Below are 18,349 nucleotides of genomic sequence, written 5' to 3'. Positions count from 1 at the left end.
GGCTCACTGCTACCTTTGCCTCCCAGGTTCAAGCGATTCCTCTGCCTCGGCCTCCCAAGTAGCTGGGATTACAGGCGCCCACCACTACACACGGCTAATTTTTGTATTTTTAGTAGAGGCGGCGTTTCACCACGTTGTCCAGGCCGGTCTTAAACTCCTGACCCCAGGCAATCTGCCCAACTCGACCTCCCAAAGTGCTGGGATTACAGGCGTGAGCCACCACCCCCAGCCACATTTGGATTTTATAGTAAGCTTTGCTTTGCAGGAGAAGTGGTCCCTGGCATCCCAGCCCCCTCGCCTGACGAGGTTGGAGGGCTCCTTGGGCCCCCACCACTCTGCTCCAGCCAGGATGGGTGCAGGGCTGGGAGGGTGAGCCACGAACTTGACATCGGTGACCTTCACTGCCACCTGGTGGACAGCCTGGGAGTGGTAGCCGGTGGGCTGGGTGGTGGAAGGGGTGCAGTGTCCCGGACGAAGGCGGCTGAGCATCGTGGAGACCAGCATAGAGAGGCCACAGAGAGTGGGGTGCGACATCAGGGACAAAAGACAGGTCACAGACTCGGACAGTGGCCGTCCTTTGCTGGCCCCTGCATCTGGGTGGTTGGCAGGTGGAGCACCAAGAAACAGGGTTGATAGGACTAGGCTGGAATCCTGGACTCTCGCTGATCCCGGCAAAGTCACAGAAGCTTCTCCTGTCCTGTCGCTGGTCTTTGGAAGGGAGGAGTAACACCCTCCTCCTGGGCTGGCGCGTGAAACAGCTCCACCACCAAGTGCCTGCAGACGAGCGGTGTGTTCCCCCTGGAACCTGCCGAGGGAACGTGTGGGAAAGGTGTGGCCGCCCTGGGAGGCTCAGCTCTGCAGGAAATTCGCTCCTTATGATGTGCGTTTCAAACAGCCCTATGACATCTTTTTCTTAAATTGAGGTAAAATTCACGTAACATAAAATTACCAATTTTAAAGTGTTCTGTTCAGTCTAATGTGGTGGCATTCAGCACATTCATGATGTGCAGTGGCAACTCCACCTTGTTCCAAAACATTTTTTCAGATGGAGTCTTGCCCTGTTGCCCAGGCTGGAGTGCAGTGGCGCCATCTCGGCTCCCTGCAACCTCCACCTCCTAGGTTCAAGCGATTCTCCTGCCTCAGCCTCCCGAGTAGCTGGGATTACAGGTGTCTGCCGTCACGCCCGCTAATTTTTGTATTTTTAGCAGAGACAGGGTTTCGGCATGTTGGCCAGGCTGGTCTCGGACTCCTGACCTCAGGTGATCCACCCGCCTCAGCTTCCCAAAGTTCTGGGGTTACAGACGTGAGCCACCGTGCCCGGCCCCCAAAACATTTTCATCACCCCAAAAGGAAACCCCAGCCATGGCAATCACTGGCTCTTCCTGGCCCTGGTGGCCCCTCCCCCACCCTGGTGGCCTCTCCCCTGCCCTGGTGGCCCCTCCCCCACCCTGGTGGCCTCTCCCCTGCCCTGGTGGCCCCTCCCCACTGGTGGCCACTCCCCAGCCCCTGGTGGTCCCTCCCCTGCCTGGTGGCCCCTCCCCCATGCCTGGTGGCCCCTCTCCTACCCTGGAGGCCCCTCCCCAAACCTGGTGGCCTCTCCCCTGCCCTGGTGGCCCCTCCCCCACCCTGGTGGCCTCTCCCCCGCCCTGGTGGCCTCTCCCCCGCCCTGGTGGCCCCTCCCCCACCCTGGTGGCCCCTCCCCCACCCTGGTAGCCTCTCCCCTGCCCCGGTGGCCCTTCCCCTGCCCTGGTGGCCCTCCCCCGCCCTGGAGGCCGCTCCCCTGCATCTGTCCTTGGGCACTGGCCCGTTGGACATTTCGTGGGACTGGAACCACACAGTATGTGGCTTCTTCCACTGAGCATGATGTCCCTGAGTTCATCCACGCTGCAGCCTGTGTCAGAACGTTCCGCCTGTTGATGGCTGGATAGCTTCTCCATCGGAGAGATGTCTGACATTTGGTTTCTCAATTTGGCAGTGGATGGATACTTGGGTCTGTACCTAGGAGTGGAGTTGCTGGTTCTTATGGAAATTCCACGTTTAGCTTTTTGGGGAACTGCCAAACTGGTTTCCACAGCGGCTGCAGCATTTTACCTCCCCGCCAGCCAGGCGTGAGGGTACAGTTCCTCACAGCCTCACCACACTGGTTTTCTGTTTTTTGTTTTTGTTTTTTTAATTCTAGCCATCCTGAAGGTGTGAGGCAGATCTCCTGGTGGTTTTGTTTGTTTGTTTTTGAGACAGTCTTGCTCTGTTGCCGGGGCTGGAGTGCAGTGCCGCGATCTCGGCTCACTGCAACCTCTGCCTCCTGGGTTCAAGTGATTCTCATGCCTCAGCCTCCAGAGTAGCTGGGATTATAGGCGCCCACCACCATGCCCAGCTAATTTTTGTATTTTTCATAGAGACGGAGTTTCACCATGTTGGCCAGGCTGGTCTTGAACTCCTGACCTCAGGTGATCCACCCACCTCGGCCTCCCAAAGTGCTGGGATGACAGGCGTGAGCCACCGCGCCTGGCCTCCTGGTGGTTTTGACTTGCATTTCCTGGTGGCGATGGTGTTCAGCGTCTTCTGTGTGCCACCTTTTTAAAAGGAGCCGGAATTCTCCCTGGAATGTCAGTTCCCCCATTCAGTTTCCATCGGGGAAGTGAGCCTGGAGGACGCCGTGGAGTCCACACCCTACGCCTGGCTTCCCCTTAGAGGTTTTTGGCCCAAATCTCAGCTCCTTCAGCTACATGGGGCCTCCCTGGACCCAACTCAGGGGCATCTTTTGGCCCAAGGGGAGTTTCAGAAGCAGCGAGGACAGACACGTGGGGGGCGTCCGCAGGTGGTGGGAGGTGTGAAAGGAGGTCCACGAGCTGCCAGGCACCCAGGCTGTGTCTGTAGGGAGGCCCCGCAGTCCCTGCACCCCCTCGACTGCCCGGAGCTCTCCGTGGAGAAACACGACAGACGCGGTTGGACACAGCACAGTGGATGGACATCCCCACCTGCTCCCTGCAGACGCTTTGGGTGGAAGCCCAGACCGTCCGTGGCTGCCAAGCAGACCATGCTGAGGGCTGGTGGCCAGGAGCCAGGGAGCCGGCCCACTGCTGCCCCAGTGACACCCCACAGGTCACAGGACAAATGCCAGGGCCCTCATGGTGTGGAAAGGGACGCGGAGGCCCGGAGCACTGAGGGGCTTTCCCAAGGCCACGCGGCCGGGCACGGGGAAGCTGGGCCCTCCCGGCGCCTCCAAGGCCTCTTCCCAGCCAGAAGCAGCTTCACCCACCAGGCCTGGCAGTCAAGAGTCTGAGACTTCAGTGGTAATGGGGTTTCTTGGCAGGAAACTGGGAGATGAGTAGGTTTCCGGAAAGGCTGGAGAGAACCTGAGAGCTGAAGGGAAACACCGGAGCCAGCCTGGCCCAAGGACTAGCCCTTACTCCAACCATGGGCCCTGTGCTGGCTGGGGTGCAGCTGGCTCTGCCCCTGGGTGTGGCTGCTGTCACTGCCTCCCCGCCCCCCAAATGCAGCTCTCAGTGCTGCCCGCTGCTCCCAACGTGAGGCCCAGCCCCAGCTGTGGAGCAAAGGTGCACCTCCAGGGGCATCTCCACCAAACCTCTACGAAGACCACCCCCCTCCAGCAGGGGCGAGCTGGAACCCCCTGAGCTGACCTCCTGGGGCCTCCCTCGGCCCCTTTAACCAAGCACCGTGGAGCCCAGGCCATCCTGTCCGTGACTGCACCGCAGACGGGCGCCTGAGTGCCGTGAGCACACGCTGCTTTCAGGGGATGTCTTTAAACTTTGGAACTCCTAGGCGAGCTTGCCCCTCTCAGTAAGCCCCAGGCCTCCTAAGGCCATTTCTCAACAGGAGCCGTGGGCCCTGGCACAGGTAGGGTGGAGCTCGACACTCTGCTGCATAGATTCAGATGGCTCCCATCTGTGTGTTCCTCTCTCTCTTTTTTTTTTTTGGAGACAGAGTCTTGCTTGTTTTGTCACCCAAGCGTGATCTGGGCTCACTGCAGCCTCAACCTCCGGGGCTCAAGCAATCCTCTCGCCTAAGCCTTCTGAGTAGCTGAGACTACAGGCGTGCACCACCATGCCCAACTAATTTTTTAAAAAGTGTTTTTTGGAGATAGGGTTTTGCTATGTTGCCCAGACTGGTCTTGAATTCCTGGGCTCAAGCGATCCTTCTGCCTCGGCCTCCCAAAGTGCTGGGATTTCAGGCGTGAGTCACCGTGCCCAGCCCCTAATGTGTGTTGCCCAGACCTCCTCGCTAACCTCCAGATCTGTGGCTCTAACTGCCTACCTGACAGTCCCCAGACAGACCCCCTGCCAGGTCCCAACCTCGGGCCACGGTCCCTCCGTATCCCCACGCATAGAGCTGGGAACCTCGGTGTCACCCTCTCTGTTTCCTCTTCCTTCACTCTCCTCCCCTGACCCCCAGCCTAGCCCCCATGTCTTGTCAACTTTGAGCTCCTGAATCTGTCTACCCACCTCTGGGCTCCAGACCCCTCCACCCCGGACCTGGGAAAGGGCCCCTTACCTGATCCCCAGAAGCCCTTGGCCTGTCCAAACCCGTCTCCATACTCACTGAGGTTTTCCAAGTACAGATCTGACCGAGGGCCCCTGTGCCAGCCCTGTGCTGACGTCCATTGCCCCAAGGACAAAGACCTGGGTCCTTAGTCCCTGCACGGCAGCCTGCACCCAGGTACCCTCGCTGAGCTCCAGCCACCGGCCCCGCTGGGCAGAAGTGACCATGTGATACAGAGCTCCTACCTCCCCGGAGCGGGGTGAGAATCTAAGATCCCCCCTTCCCCAGGGCTGTGCAAGAGACTGAACACCTGTGTGGACCTGTCTGCCCTTCGCCCCCACACACTAGCTGACAGTAAGCCCCCCAGGCAGGCACACAGGAGAAGGATAAGGAAGGAGACCTCCGAGACCCGCTCAGAACAGGCCCAGCCCCAGGGGGCCTCTGACCCCACCTCCCCACGCTCTGTGGTTCTTTCTCCATGAGGTCCAGGGCCTCCCAAGACCTTTAGGTATTAAACAGCCTTTGGTCACTTCGGTCACGACAGCAGCTTCATTTACTGGGTGATTCTCAGTGTGATAATTGGAACTCAGCCTGACTCACCCAGGATGAAACCTCTCCCGGTTGCCTTGTGCTCAGACCTGCCATGGCAGGAAAATTTGGGGTTTGCAGAGATTCTTATATGTTTTATGTTATAAGCCGGGTGAGGTGGCTCACGCCTGTAATCCCAGCACTTTGGGAGGCTGAGGTGGGCGGATCACCTGAGGTCGGGGGTTTGAGACCAGCCTGACCAACATGGAGAAACCCCGTCTCTACTAAAAATACAAAATTAGCCAGGTGTGGTGGCGCAGGCCTGTAATCCCAGCTACTAGGGAGGCTGAGGCAGGAGAATTGCTTGAACCTGGGAGGTGGAGGTTGCGGTGAGCCGAGATCGTGCCATTGCACTCCAGCCTGGGCAACAAGAGTGAAACCCCATCTCAAAAAAAAAAAAAAAAAAATGTTTTGTGTTATATGGATTCCAGTTCTCAGTTGAAAAATCTCCATCTTTTAATCTACTTTCTCCCTTGTTTCCTCCATCTAAACAAAAACACGGAGAGTTCAAACTCTAAACAAAAACTCACAGAGAGTTCAGGGGTTCTCTGCTGCGACTTCCACTCCCTGGCTTCGTGTGCATCCGTTTCCACGGGCTATTTTTCCTCTTGATTTTCGGCCCCGTGGTCTCTGAATGCTGGATGTCATGCGCTGAAGGCTGGAAGCTCCAGATCCGGGGTCATCAAACTGCAGCGGGGGGGCAGCCGCCTGCTTTTGTGAACGCAGCTTATTGAAACACGCCCATGCGCATTTGTTCATAGATGTTCTGTGGCCGCGTGTGCCCTACAGCAGCACAGTTCAGTAGGCAGAGGTCACTTCTACTACCCGGCTAAGGAAAAGATGGGCAGAGCCTGCTCTGGATGACGCTGTGTTCCAGCCGGCGGAGAGGGTCCCTCATTTCCTCGGTAAGGAGGCTGACCTCCTTGCTCCAATCAGGGACTGAGCTGAGCTGAGGACGAGCTGCCCTTTGGGTGAGCCTATCTCTGGGTTGCTTGTTTGTAGGATCTAATCCTCCAGGAAATTAACAGAGAGTTTGCTGTGGACAACTGGAGCCCTCCCCTTCCTCAGCCCTGAGCGAGGTAAACAATTCTGCTCTGCCTTCCGGAAGTTTCAAATTAGCTCTGCAACCAGCATCTTCGCGCAGCTTCCAGTCCTGCCACAGTCTTGAAGAAGAGATCAGCTTTCGAGTCTTCATTGTTGTCAAGATTAGCTGCCCCTCGAATCTCCCGTGTGTCATTAATCCCAGCACGAACAAGCACTCGGGAACTGCGGGCTGCAGATGGTCTGCTTATCCTGCGGAACCCTCCTCTGTTGAGGCTTAACCCCTTTAGTCTTTGTTGCTTCTGCAGCTTTCTGATGCCATTAAAGAGATGATTTTTATATTTTTGCCTGGCCTTTCTAGTTCTTAGTGGGAGCCTTGATCTGCTGCACTCCATCCTACATGGAAGTAGAAGTCTGTTTCCCCATGTTTAAAATGGTGTTTTTTTTTTTTTTTGAGACAGAGTCTTGCTCTGTTGCCCAGGCTGGAGTGCAGTGGCGCATCTCGGCTCACTGCAAGCTCCGCCTCCCGGGTTCACGCCATTTTCCCGCCTCAGCCTCTCTGAGTAGCTGGGACTACAGGCGCCCGCCACCACACCCGGCTAATTTTTTGTATCTTTAGTAGAGACGGGGTTTCACCATGGTCTCGATCTCCTGACCTCATGATCCGCCTGCCTCGGCCTCCCAAAGTGCTGGGATTACAAGTGTGAGCCACCGCGCCCGGCCTAAAATGTTAATTTCAGGCCACGCAAGGTGGCTCATGCCTGTAATCCTAGCACTTTAGGAGGCCAAAGTGGGAGGATCACTTGACCCCAGGAGTTCCAGATCAGCCTAAGAAACACAGGGAGACCTCATCTTAAAGGAGAAAAAAAAAAAAAAAAAAAAAAAGGCATGCACCGAGCATGGTGGTGCATGCCTGTAGTCTCACTTAGGAGGCCGGGGCAGGAGGATCACTTGAGCCCAGGAGTTTGAGGTTACCATGAGCTATGGTTGCATGACTGCACTCTGGCCTGGGCAACAGAGCAAGACCCTATCTCTAAAAAAATAAAAATAAAATAGGCTGGGGGCAGTGGCTCGCATCCATAATCCTAGCAATTTGGCAGGCCAAGGCAGGAAGATCGCTTGAGCCCAGGAGTTCAAGACCAGCCTGGGCAGCATAGTGAGACCCTGTTTCTAAAAAAAGAAGTTAGCTGGCCATGGTGGCACATACCTGTACTTAGGAGGCTGAGGCCAAAGGATCACGTGTACTCAGGAGTTTGAGGCTGCAGTGAACTGTGATTGTGCCGCCGCAGTCAGCCTGGGCAACAGAGTAAGACTCTGTCTCTAAAAATATACATCAATAAAAATAAATAAAATGTTAATTTCAGTTTCCAATTGTTCATTGCTAGCAAATAGAGATACACATTTCATTTTGTACATTGACCTAGTATTCTGTGACGTTCTAATTTGTTCTAGTAGACTCTTTTGAGATTTTCTATGTAGTCATGCTGTCCACAAGTAGAGACAGTTGTGTATTTATTCCTTCCCAATATGTGTTCATTTTATTATTTTCTTGTTTATTGCACTGATCGGGACCTCCAGTGTGATGCTGAATAGATGTGGTGACAGCAGACGCCCTTGCCTTGTTTCCTTCCTTATGGGGAATGCATCCAATCTTTTATCATTAAGTGTGATGTTATCTGTAGGGTTTTTGTGATGCCTTCTGAAAAGTTAAGGAAATTGTTTCTTATTCATAGTTTGCTAAGAGTTTTTATCACAAATGGATGTTGAATTTTGTCAAATTCTTTTCCTGCATCTATTGAGATATCATAAGATTCTTTTTTTTGTAGTCTGTTGATACGATGAATGATACTGATGTTTGAAGGTTGAACCAACCTTGCATTTCCAGGATAAACCTCATTTTGTTTGTCCCAGAATAAACAGATTACTTCAGGATAAAGACTCATTTTTATATATTGCTGGATTATTTGCTAATAATGAGTTGAGGATTTTGCATCTATGTTCATAAGGGATATTGGTCTGTTTACTTTTCTTGTAATGGCCTCATGTGGTTTTAGGGTCAAGGTAATGTTGAACTCATAAAAGGAATTGCAAAGTGTTCTCTCCTCTTCTATTTTCTTTAAGAGTTTGTGTAGAATTGGTATTAAGTCTTCCTTAAATGTCTGGTAGCATTTAATAGACATATGACAATTTGGTTTACCTATTTATTCTTGAGTGAACTTTGGCAGTTTGAGTCTTTCAAGGAATTTTCCCATTAAATCTAAATTGTCAAATTTATGAGTATAAAACTGTTTGTAATATTTCCTTCTTTCTTTTTTTTTTTTTTTTGAGATGGAGTCTCGCTCTGTCACCCGGGCTGGAGTACAATGGCGTGATCGTGGCTCTCTGCAGTCTCCACCTCTGCAATCTCCACGTGTTCAAGTGATTCTTCTGCCTCAGCCACCCAAGTAAGTGGGAGGTGTCTGCCACCATGTCCGGCTATTTTTTTTTTTGTATTTTTAGAAGAGACAGCATTTCACTATTTTGGCCAGGCTGGTCTCAAACTCCTGACTTGTGATCCACCCACCTCGACCTCCCAAAGTGCTGGGATCACAGGTGTGAGCCACCATGCCTGGCTGTAATATTTCCTTAATATCTTTTTCATGTCTATAGGGTCTGGGGTGGTCTTCCCACTTTCATTGCTAATGTTGTAATTTGTATCTTCTCTTTTTTTCCTGATCACTCTAGCTTGAAGCTTTTCAAATTTACTGATATTTTCAAATAACCAGTTTTTGCTTTCACTGATTTTCCTCTGATGTTCTGTTTTCATTTCTGTTGATGTCTACTCACTATCGTTTCTTTTCTCCTGCTTACTTTGGATCTGCTCTTCTTTTTTGACTTAATTAAGGTGAAAGTTTAGCTAACTGATTTCAGACTTTTCTTCTACCTTAACATAAGCATTTAATATTCTAAGTTTTCCTCTAAACACTGCTTTAGCTAGAATCCATAAATGATAATATGTTTAGTTTTCATTTTCTTTCAGTTAGAAACAGTCTCTAAATTCCCTTGTGATTTTCTATTTAACTCACAGGTTAATTTAATATTTGTGGATTTTCCAGATAGCCCTTTGTTACTGGCTTTTGGATTGATATTATGGTCAGAGAACATGCTTTGTATGAGTTCAATTCCTTTAAATGAGTTAAGGTTTATTTCATGGCCCAGAACATGATGTGTCTTGGTAAATGTCCAATATGCACTTGAATAGAATGTGTATTCTGCTGTTGTTGGGTGGAATGTTCTATAAATGTCAGCTAAGTCAAACCAGTTAACAACGTTCAGGTGTCCTATATCCTTCATGATTTTCTATTTATTCTCTCAATTACTGAAAGAGGGGCCAGGCACAGTAGACTATGCCTGTAATCCCAGCATTTTGGGAGGCCAAAGCAGGAGGTTCACTTGAACCCAGGAGTTCAAGTCCAGCCTGGGCAACATGACAAGAGCCCGTCTCTACAAAAATAAAAAAATTAGTGTCTGGGCACGGTGGCTCACGCCTGTAATCCCAGCACTTTGGGAGGCCGAGGCGGGCAGATCACGAGATCAGGAGATCGAGATCGTCCTGGCTAACACGGTGAAACCCTGTCTCTACTAAAAATACCAAAAATTAGCCAGGTGAGGTGGCAGGTGCCTGTAGTCCCAGCTACTCGGGAGGCTGAGGCAGGAGAATGGCGTGAACCCGGGAGGCGGAGCTTGCAGTGAGCCGAGATCGCGCCACTGCCCTCCAGCCTGGGCGACAGAGCAAGACTCCGTCTCAAAAAAAAAAAAAAAGGCTAGGTGTGGTGGCATGTTCCTGTAGTCCCAGCTGCTTGGGATCACTCGAGCCCGGGAGGTTGAAGCTTCAGTGAGCCATGTTTGCACCACTGTACTCCAGCTTGAGTGACAGAGCAAGACCCGACTAAAAACAACAACAAAATACTGAAAAAGGAGGGTGAAAGTCTCTAACTGTAAGAAGTTGTTTTACCTTTCATTTCTATTAGTTTTTGCTTCCTGTGTTTTGAAATTCTATTGTTAGGTGAATACACAATTTGGATTGTTTTGCTTTCTTTTATTATTGAGTAATGTCTCGCATTATCCCTGTTGATATTTGTTTTGAATATACATTGCCTGATATTAACACAACTACTCCATCTTTCTTTTGAATATACATTGCCTGATATTAACACAACTACTCCATCTTTCTGTGATATATTTTCCCCATCTTTTTACTTGTTTGTTTGTTTTGAGACAGAGTCTGGCTCTGTTGCCCAGGCTAGAGTGCAGTGGCGTGATCTTGGCTCACTGCAACCTCCCCAACCTGGGTTCAAGTGATTCTCCTGCCTCAGCCTCCTGAGTAGCTGGGATTACAGGTGCACGCCACCATGGCCTACTAATTTTTGTATTTTTAGTAGAGATGGAGTTTCACCATGTTAACCAGGCTGGTCTCGAACTCCTGACCTCAAGTGATCCGCCCACCTCAGCCTCTCAAAGTGCTGAGATTACAGGAATGAGCCATCACTCCCGGCCTGTTGATTGTCTTTTTGTATTAGGTCATTCTTGCACTGCTATAAAGAAATACCTGAGACAGGGCCATTTATAAAGAAAGGCTTATTGGTTCATGGTTCAGTGGGCTGTACAGGAAGCACAGCGGCATCTGCTTCTGGAAAGGCCCCAGGAGGCTTCCAATCATGGTGAAAGGCAAAGCAGGAGGAGGGACATCACATGGCAAAGACAGGAGCGAGTGGGGGGACGGGGGAGGTACCACACACTTGTAAATGACCAGATCTCGTGTGAATTCAGAGAGACAGCTCACTTATCACCAAGGGATGGCCCAAGCCAGTCATGAGGGATCCGCTCCCATGACCCAAAGACCTTCCACCAGGCCCCACCTCCAATGTTGGAGTTTACAATTCAACATGAGATTTGGGCAAGGACAAATATCCAAACTATAACATTCCACCCGGGGCCCCTCCCAAATCTCATGTCCTTCTTACATTGCAAAATACTATTATGCCTTCCCAAGAATCCCCCAAAGTCTTAACTGATTCCAGAGTTAACTCAAAAGTCCAAAGTCTCCTCCGAGACAAGGCAAGTCCCTTCCACCGATGAGACTGTAAAACAAAATACAAGTAATTTACTTCCAAGATACAACAGGAATATAGGCACTGGGTAAGTACTGTCATTCCAAAAGGAAGAAATCAGCAAATGAAAGGAACTACAGGTCCCGTGCAAGTTCCAAACCCAGCAGGGCAGGTGTTAGATCTGAAAGCTCCAAAACAATCTCCTTTGACTCCATGCTCCACATCCAGGACACAGTGGTGCCAGGGGTGGGCTCCCAAGGCCTTGGGCAGCTCCGCCCTTGGGGCTTTGCAGGTTCCAACCCCAACGCTGCTCTCGCAGGTTGTTGAGTGCTTGTGAAACCGCCGGGTACAAGCTGCTGGTGACTTTGCCGTTCTGAATTCTGGAGGGCAGTGGCCCCTTCTCACAGCTCCACTAGGCAGTGCCCCAGCAGGGACTCTGTGTGGGGGCTCCAACTCCCTCAATTACTCAAAGACCGGATTTTGGGGATTTGTGGACATTGCTCCTTGGCACTGCCCTAGTAAAGGTTCTCTGTGGGGGCTCTGCCCCCCGCAGCAGGCATCTGCCTGGGAACTTGGGCTTTCTCATACATCCTCTGAAATCTAGACAGAGGCTGCCAAGCCTTCACTTTGCATTCTGCGCACCCGCAGGCTTAATGCCACGTGAAAGCTGTCAAGGCTTACAGCTGGCAACCTCCAAAGCGGCAGCCTGAGCTGTACCTGGGCCCCTGTGAGCTGAGGCTGGAGCTGGAGCTGCTAGGATGCCATGTGGGGAGCACTGCCCTGAGGCTGTACAGGGAAGTGGGGCCCTGGGCCTGGCCCACAAAACCATTTCGTTCTCCTAGGCCTCAGGGCCTGTGATGGGAGGGGCTGCCATGAAGGTCTCTGAAATGCTTTAAGGCCTTTTTTCCATTGGCTTGGTCATCAGCCCTCAGCTCATTTTCGGTCATGCAAATATCTCTAAGAAGTGGTTCCTCCAGTCTGCTTGAATTCCTCTCCTGAAAAAGCTTTTTCTTTCTCTGCCACATGGCCAGGCTGCAAATTTTCCAACTTTTTTTTTTTTTTTGCTTTGGGTTGGGGGTGGACAAAGTCTCATTCTGTCACCAGACTGGAGTGCAGTGGTGCGATCTTGGTTCACTACAACCTCTGCCTCCCGGGTTCAAGTGATTCTCCTGCCTCAGCCTCCTGAGTAGCTGGGATTACAGGTGCCTGCCACCACACCTAGCTAATTTTTGTAGTTTTAGTAGATGTGGGATATGATGAGGTTTCTCTTCAAATAGCCTGATCAATCCTTTCTTCCTTAATTCATAGTACCTCGCCAACCCCTTTTTCGTTTTTCTCTTTTCTGCCTTTGTTAGATGCCTGGACATGCCACAGGACCAGGCTTATCAGTACCAGCTCACGTTCCTTTCCTTATTTGGAAAGGAGACTAGTCTCTAGCTCATTGCAAACGTTCCTTCCCCTTCTTCTTTCCCTCTCTCCCTTACATGCCCACCTTATCTAAAGAAAGTTCAAATGTCTAGCCAACTGGGATTAGTTCAGACTGTACAACCCAACCCCGGCCAATGGGAAAAGGGTACAGGGACAGGACTTGCGTCAGAAATAAAGGCTCTCATGCCCCTTTGTTCAGGTGCACTCTCATGGCAACTGGCCAAGGAGAAGCACCTGTCTGCGCAGAAGTAAAATTGCTTTGCTAAGAGTCCTTTGTTTGAGGCCAGGCGCGGTGGCTCACGCCTGTAATCCCAGCACTTTGGGAGGCTGAGGCGGGCAGATCACGAGGTCAAGAGGTCAAGGCCATCCTGGCTAACATGGTGAAACCCCGTCTCTACTAAAAATACAAAAAATTGGCTAGGCGTGGTGGTGGGCGACTGTAGTCCCAGCTACTCAGGAGGCTGAGGCATGAACCCAGGAGGCGGAGCTTGTAGTGAGCTGACATAGTGCCACTGCACTCCAGCCTGGGTGACAGAGAAAGACTCCGTCTCAAAAAAAAAAAAAAAAAAAGAATCCTTTGTTTGTTTGAGTGTTCAATCTCCTTAGGATTTTGAGCATTATTCCCAACAGTAGAGATGAGGTTTCGCCACATTGGCCAGGCTGGTCTTGAACTCTTGGCCTCACAGTATCTACCTGCCTTGGCCTCTCAAAGTGCTGGGATTACAAGTGTAAGCCACCACACCCGGCCAATTTTCCAAACTTTTACACTCTGCTTTTCTTTTAAATGTAAGTTCCAACTTTAAGTCATTCCTTTGCTCCCTCATCTAAGTACAGTTTGTTAGAAGCAACCATGCCACTTTTTGAACATTTTGCTGCTTAGGGATTTCTTCCACCAGATACCCCAACTCATCACTCTCAAGTTTAAACGTCCATGGATCCCGAGGCATGAACAGAATACAGCCACGCTCTTTGCCAAAACCTTAGCAAAGAACACATGACCTTTGTTCCAGTTTCCAATTAGTTCCTCATTTCCAGCTGAGACCTCGTCAACCTGGCCTCTACTGTCCATGACACTATGAACATTTTGGTCACAATCATTTAACCAGTCTCTAAGAAGCTCCAAACTCTTCCTCATCTTCCTGTCTTCTTCTGAGCCCTCCACACTCTTCCAACCTCTGCCCATTACCCAGGTCTAAAGCTGCTTCCACATTTTCAGGTATCTATAGCAATGCTTTACTCCTTGGTACCAATTTTCTGTATTAGGCCATTCTTGCAATTGCTATAAAGAAATAGCTGAGCAACCAGGCGTGGTGGCTCATGCCTGTAATCCCAGCACTTTGGGAGGCTGAGATGGGTGGATCACAAGGTCAGGAGATCGAGACCATCCTGGCTAATACAGTGAAACCCCATCTCTACTAAAAATACAAAAAATTAGCTAGGCATGGTGGTGGGTGCCTGCAGTCCCAGCTACTCGGGAGGCTGAGGCAGGAGAATGGCATGAACCCGGGAGGTGGAACTTGCAGTGAGCTGAGATCAGGCCACTGCACTCCAGCCTGAGCAACAGAGTGAGACTCTGTTTCAAAAACAAAAAAAGAGAGAAATATCTAAGACTGGATAATTTATAAGAAAATAAGTTTGGCCAGGCGCAATGGCTCATGCCTATAATCCCAGCACTTTGGGAGGCCGAGGCAGGCGTATCACAAGGTCAGGAGATCGAGACCATCCTGGCTAACACGGTGAAACCCCGTCTCTACTAAAAATACAAAAAATTAGCCAGGCGTGGTAGCGGGTGCCTGTAATCCCAGCTACTCAGGAGGCTGAGGCAGGAGAATGGCGTGAACCCGGGAGGTGGAGCTTGCAGTGAGCCAAGATAGCGCCACTACACTCCAGCCTGGGCGACAGAGCAAGACTCTGTCTCAAAAAAAAAAAAAAAAAAAAGTAAGTTTAACTGGCTCATGGTTCTGCAGCTGCAGCAGCTGTACAGGAAGCATCGCAGCATCTGCTTCTGGGGAGGCATCAGGAAGCTTCCAATCATGGTGGAAGGCAGAGGAGGAGCAGGCAGAGGAGCAGGGAAGAGGTGCCACACACTTTGAAATGACCAGATCTCATGTAAACTCAGAGCAAGAATTCACTTATTACCAAGGGGATGGCCCAAGCCATTCATGAGAGACCTGTTCCCATGATCCAGTCACCTCCCACGGTCCAGTCACCTCCCACCAGGCCCCACCTCCAACACTGGGGATTACAATTCAATATGGGATTTGGGCGGGGAAAAATATCCAAACTGTATCACTTTTCCTTTGGAAACTGGTCACATTTTCATGATTTTTTATATGTCACGTAATTTGGGATTATGAATTGGGCTTTTCAAAAAATTTTGAGACCAGGTCTGGCTCTGTCACCCAGGCTGGAGTGCAGTGGTGCAATCTCAGCTCACTACAACCACCGCATCCCAGGCTCAAGCAATCCTTCCACCTCAGCCTCCCGAGTAGCTGGGAATACAGGCACGTGCCACCACGCCCAGCTTATTTTTGTATTTGTTGGTGGAAACTGATTTTTGTCAGGTTGCCCAGGCTGGTCTCGAACTCCTGGGCTCAAGCGATCTGCCTGCCTCCGCCTCTCAAAGTGCTGGGATCACAGGTGTGAGCACCACGCCCAGCCGTGAACTGGACATTTTGACTGTTATGCTGGGTAGACTGCAACAGTCCCCTGGATAATGTTGATTTTTTTTTTTTAGTGCCCATCAACCTGGTTAGTTCTGACCACAAAGTTCTGCTGCCTCTGCTCCAGTCGAAGTTCCACTTTCAAAGCCAATTCATGTTGCTTCTCTGAGTGCACCCCACACAGGCGGAGCTCGGGTGGGAGAGCCGGGGCTGCTGCTGGTTCCTCCTCAGAGTCCTGAGGCCTATTTCTCCCACTCTCTCCCTTCTGGGATTCCCCCACCACACGCTTTCTGGACCTCAGCGGCCCATGTTCACACTTTCTTTTGCCAAAAGGACAAGGTTTCTATGGGAGTTTTAGCTTTCTGTGTTGCTGTGCAGTTCCATAACTGAGGCCCATCCTGGGGCAAAGCTACGAGAGAAAAGAGAAGATAAAACCAGGAAATGGCTTCCCCACAGGGGCCACCTCCACAGCTTTGGTTTACTGGTTTACTTTGCAGAGTCCTCAGTGGCAGGGCGGGGGCAGGGTTGGCTTTGTTTTTCCTGGACTTGAGTTGTTAAGTTGTAACAGTGAAAGAGATGGGCTGGCCGGCCAGGCGTGGTGGCTCATGCATGCCTGTACTCCCAGCATTTTGGGAGGCCGAGGCGGGTGGATCACCAGAAGTCAGGAGTTTGAGAGCAGCCTGGCCAGCACGGTGAAATCCCATCTCTACTAAAAATACAAAAATTAGCCAGGTGTGGTGGCGGACACCTGTAATCCCAGCTACCTGGGAGGCTGAGGCAGGAGAATTGCTTGAATCTAGGAGGCAGAGGTTGCAGTGAGCCGAAATCAAGCCACTGCACTCCAGCCTGGGCAATAGAGTGAGACTCTGTCTCAAAAAAAAAAAGAAAGGAAAGGAAAGGAAAGGAAGGAAGGAAGGAAGGAAGGAAGGAAGGAAGGAAAGAAAGAAAGAGATGGGCTGTGGAGGGCTGATACTACCATCAAGGTATGGACCCTTTGTAGGTAACTTTAAAATGGAAGAAAGATAATCTGGAGATGCTGCAGTTAATCCGAAACAATGGATTTTAAATATTCCTATTTTGTTTGAGGGTCCAGCTTTATCCATTATGTGTTAAAGTTCCCTTCCTGGGCCGGGCGCAGTTGCTCATGCCTGTAATCCCAGCACTTTGGGAGGCCAAGGTGGGTAGATTGCTTGAGCCCAGGAGTTCGAGACCAGCCTGGGCAACAGAGCAAGACCCCCGCCTCTGCTAAAAACATAAAAATCAGCTGCGTGTGGTGGTGCATGCCTGTAATTCCAGCTACTTGGGAGGCTGAGGCAGGAGAATCGCTTGAACCCAGGAGGCGGAGGTTACAGTGAGCCGAGATTGAGCCATTGCACTCCAGCCTAGGTGACAGAGTGAGGCTCCGTCTCAAAAAAAAGAAGGCAGAACAAGGAACAGAGACACATACCAAAGATACACCCACGATGGCTTCATCCATGGGAGATGATTGAAAGGCTGGCATCGCAGCCACGTGAGACATTCCACGGCAGGTCAGATGAACGGCCCTAGAGCCTGTCTGGAGGACAGCAGCCGTCTCCTGCGGGACACCTTCCTCGAGATAAGGTAGGGTCCTGTTCCTCTTGTATAATTGGAGGTTTTTCTCATGAGTGTCCTTAAATCTACCACTAAACTCAGGTTAAATGCTCTTAGTCTGGAATTAATGTAGAGAAACTGGGATGGATATGTTTTCATATTATTTATGAAAAAAATGTTTCTCAAGTAAATGGAACAAGCAGGAATACAGGTGGCAATGCCACAGTACTAGGCTACACCGTGCTTCAGAACAGTTTTTCTTTTTTTGAGATGGGGTCTTGCTCTGTCTCCCAGGCTGGAGTGCAGTGGCACGATCATGGCTCACTGCAGCCTCCATTTCCTGGGTCAAGTGATCCTCCCACCTCAGCCTCCCAAGTAGCTAGGACTATAGGCAGGCACCACCATGCCTGGCCATTTTTTTTTTTGTAGAGGTGGGGTCTCACTATGTTGCCCAGGCTGGTCTTGAATTCTTGGGCTCAAACAATCCTCCCACTTTGGCCTCCCAAAGTGCTGGGATTACAAGTGTAAGCCACTGTGCCCAGCGGAACAAACTGCTTTTAAATGTGAGTTTTAAATACATCAGAAGGACCAATATACAGAGAAAGACTCCAGCCACTCTCCATCTGACATCACCAGGGAATGACGCACTCTGCACAGGCAATTCTCTAGATAGCTGAAGTTTGCCTGTTCAACCAGCAAACACTTTTAAAATGTTGATAATTCATTTCTTCAACCCAATTTTGGGGGCTGCCTACTCTATGTGCAAACCAGCGCTCAGGAAGCTGGGCTAACACAGTGAACAAGCCAGACCCATGGTTACACTTTCCCCATTGCACTTTTCTGATTTCCTTTTTCTTTCCTTTTTTTTTTTTTTGAGACAGAGTCTCGCTCTATCAACAGGCTGGAGTGCAGTGGCGCGATCTCGGCTCACTGCAACCCCCGCCTCCTGGGTTTGAGCGATTCTCCTGCCTCAGCCTCCTGAGTAGCTGGGACTTCAGGTGTGTGCCACCACGCCCAGCTAATTTTTGTATTTTTAGTAGAGATGGGGTTTTACCATGTTGGCCAGGCTGGTCTCGAACCCCTGACTTCAAGTGATCCACCCGCCTCAGCCTCCCAAAGTGCTAGGATTATAGGCATGGGCCACCGCGCCTGGCCAGCACTTTTCTAATTTATTAAGCAGAAGATTCTGAATATAATTTGAACTTTTACTCCTGACTCAGGGGCAGCACTGTAAATATAAGTTAGTGAGGAGGTGGTTACATCCAATTAGGTAGACACTTCCATTAATGAAGTGTAAGTCACATTGATGGAGTTAGCAGCTGGATCCCATAGTTAACCCACAGTGTCTGCCAGCAGGCAAGGTTTCCAGATATTTTCCAAATGCATCACTGCCCAGTATGGTTTTCTTTGAAGCCAAGCACTGACCTTTATAGGCTTTACTGTATTTTGTTGGTGTGTCATCTGGCT

Source organism: Symphalangus syndactylus, chromosome 14 (genome assembly GCF_028878055.3).
Source record: "Symphalangus syndactylus isolate Jambi chromosome 14, NHGRI_mSymSyn1-v2.1_pri, whole genome shotgun sequence".
Classification (NCBI taxonomy): Eukaryota; Metazoa; Chordata; class Mammalia; order Primates; family Hylobatidae; genus Symphalangus; species Symphalangus syndactylus.
This window is presented reverse-complemented; position numbering follows the sequence as displayed.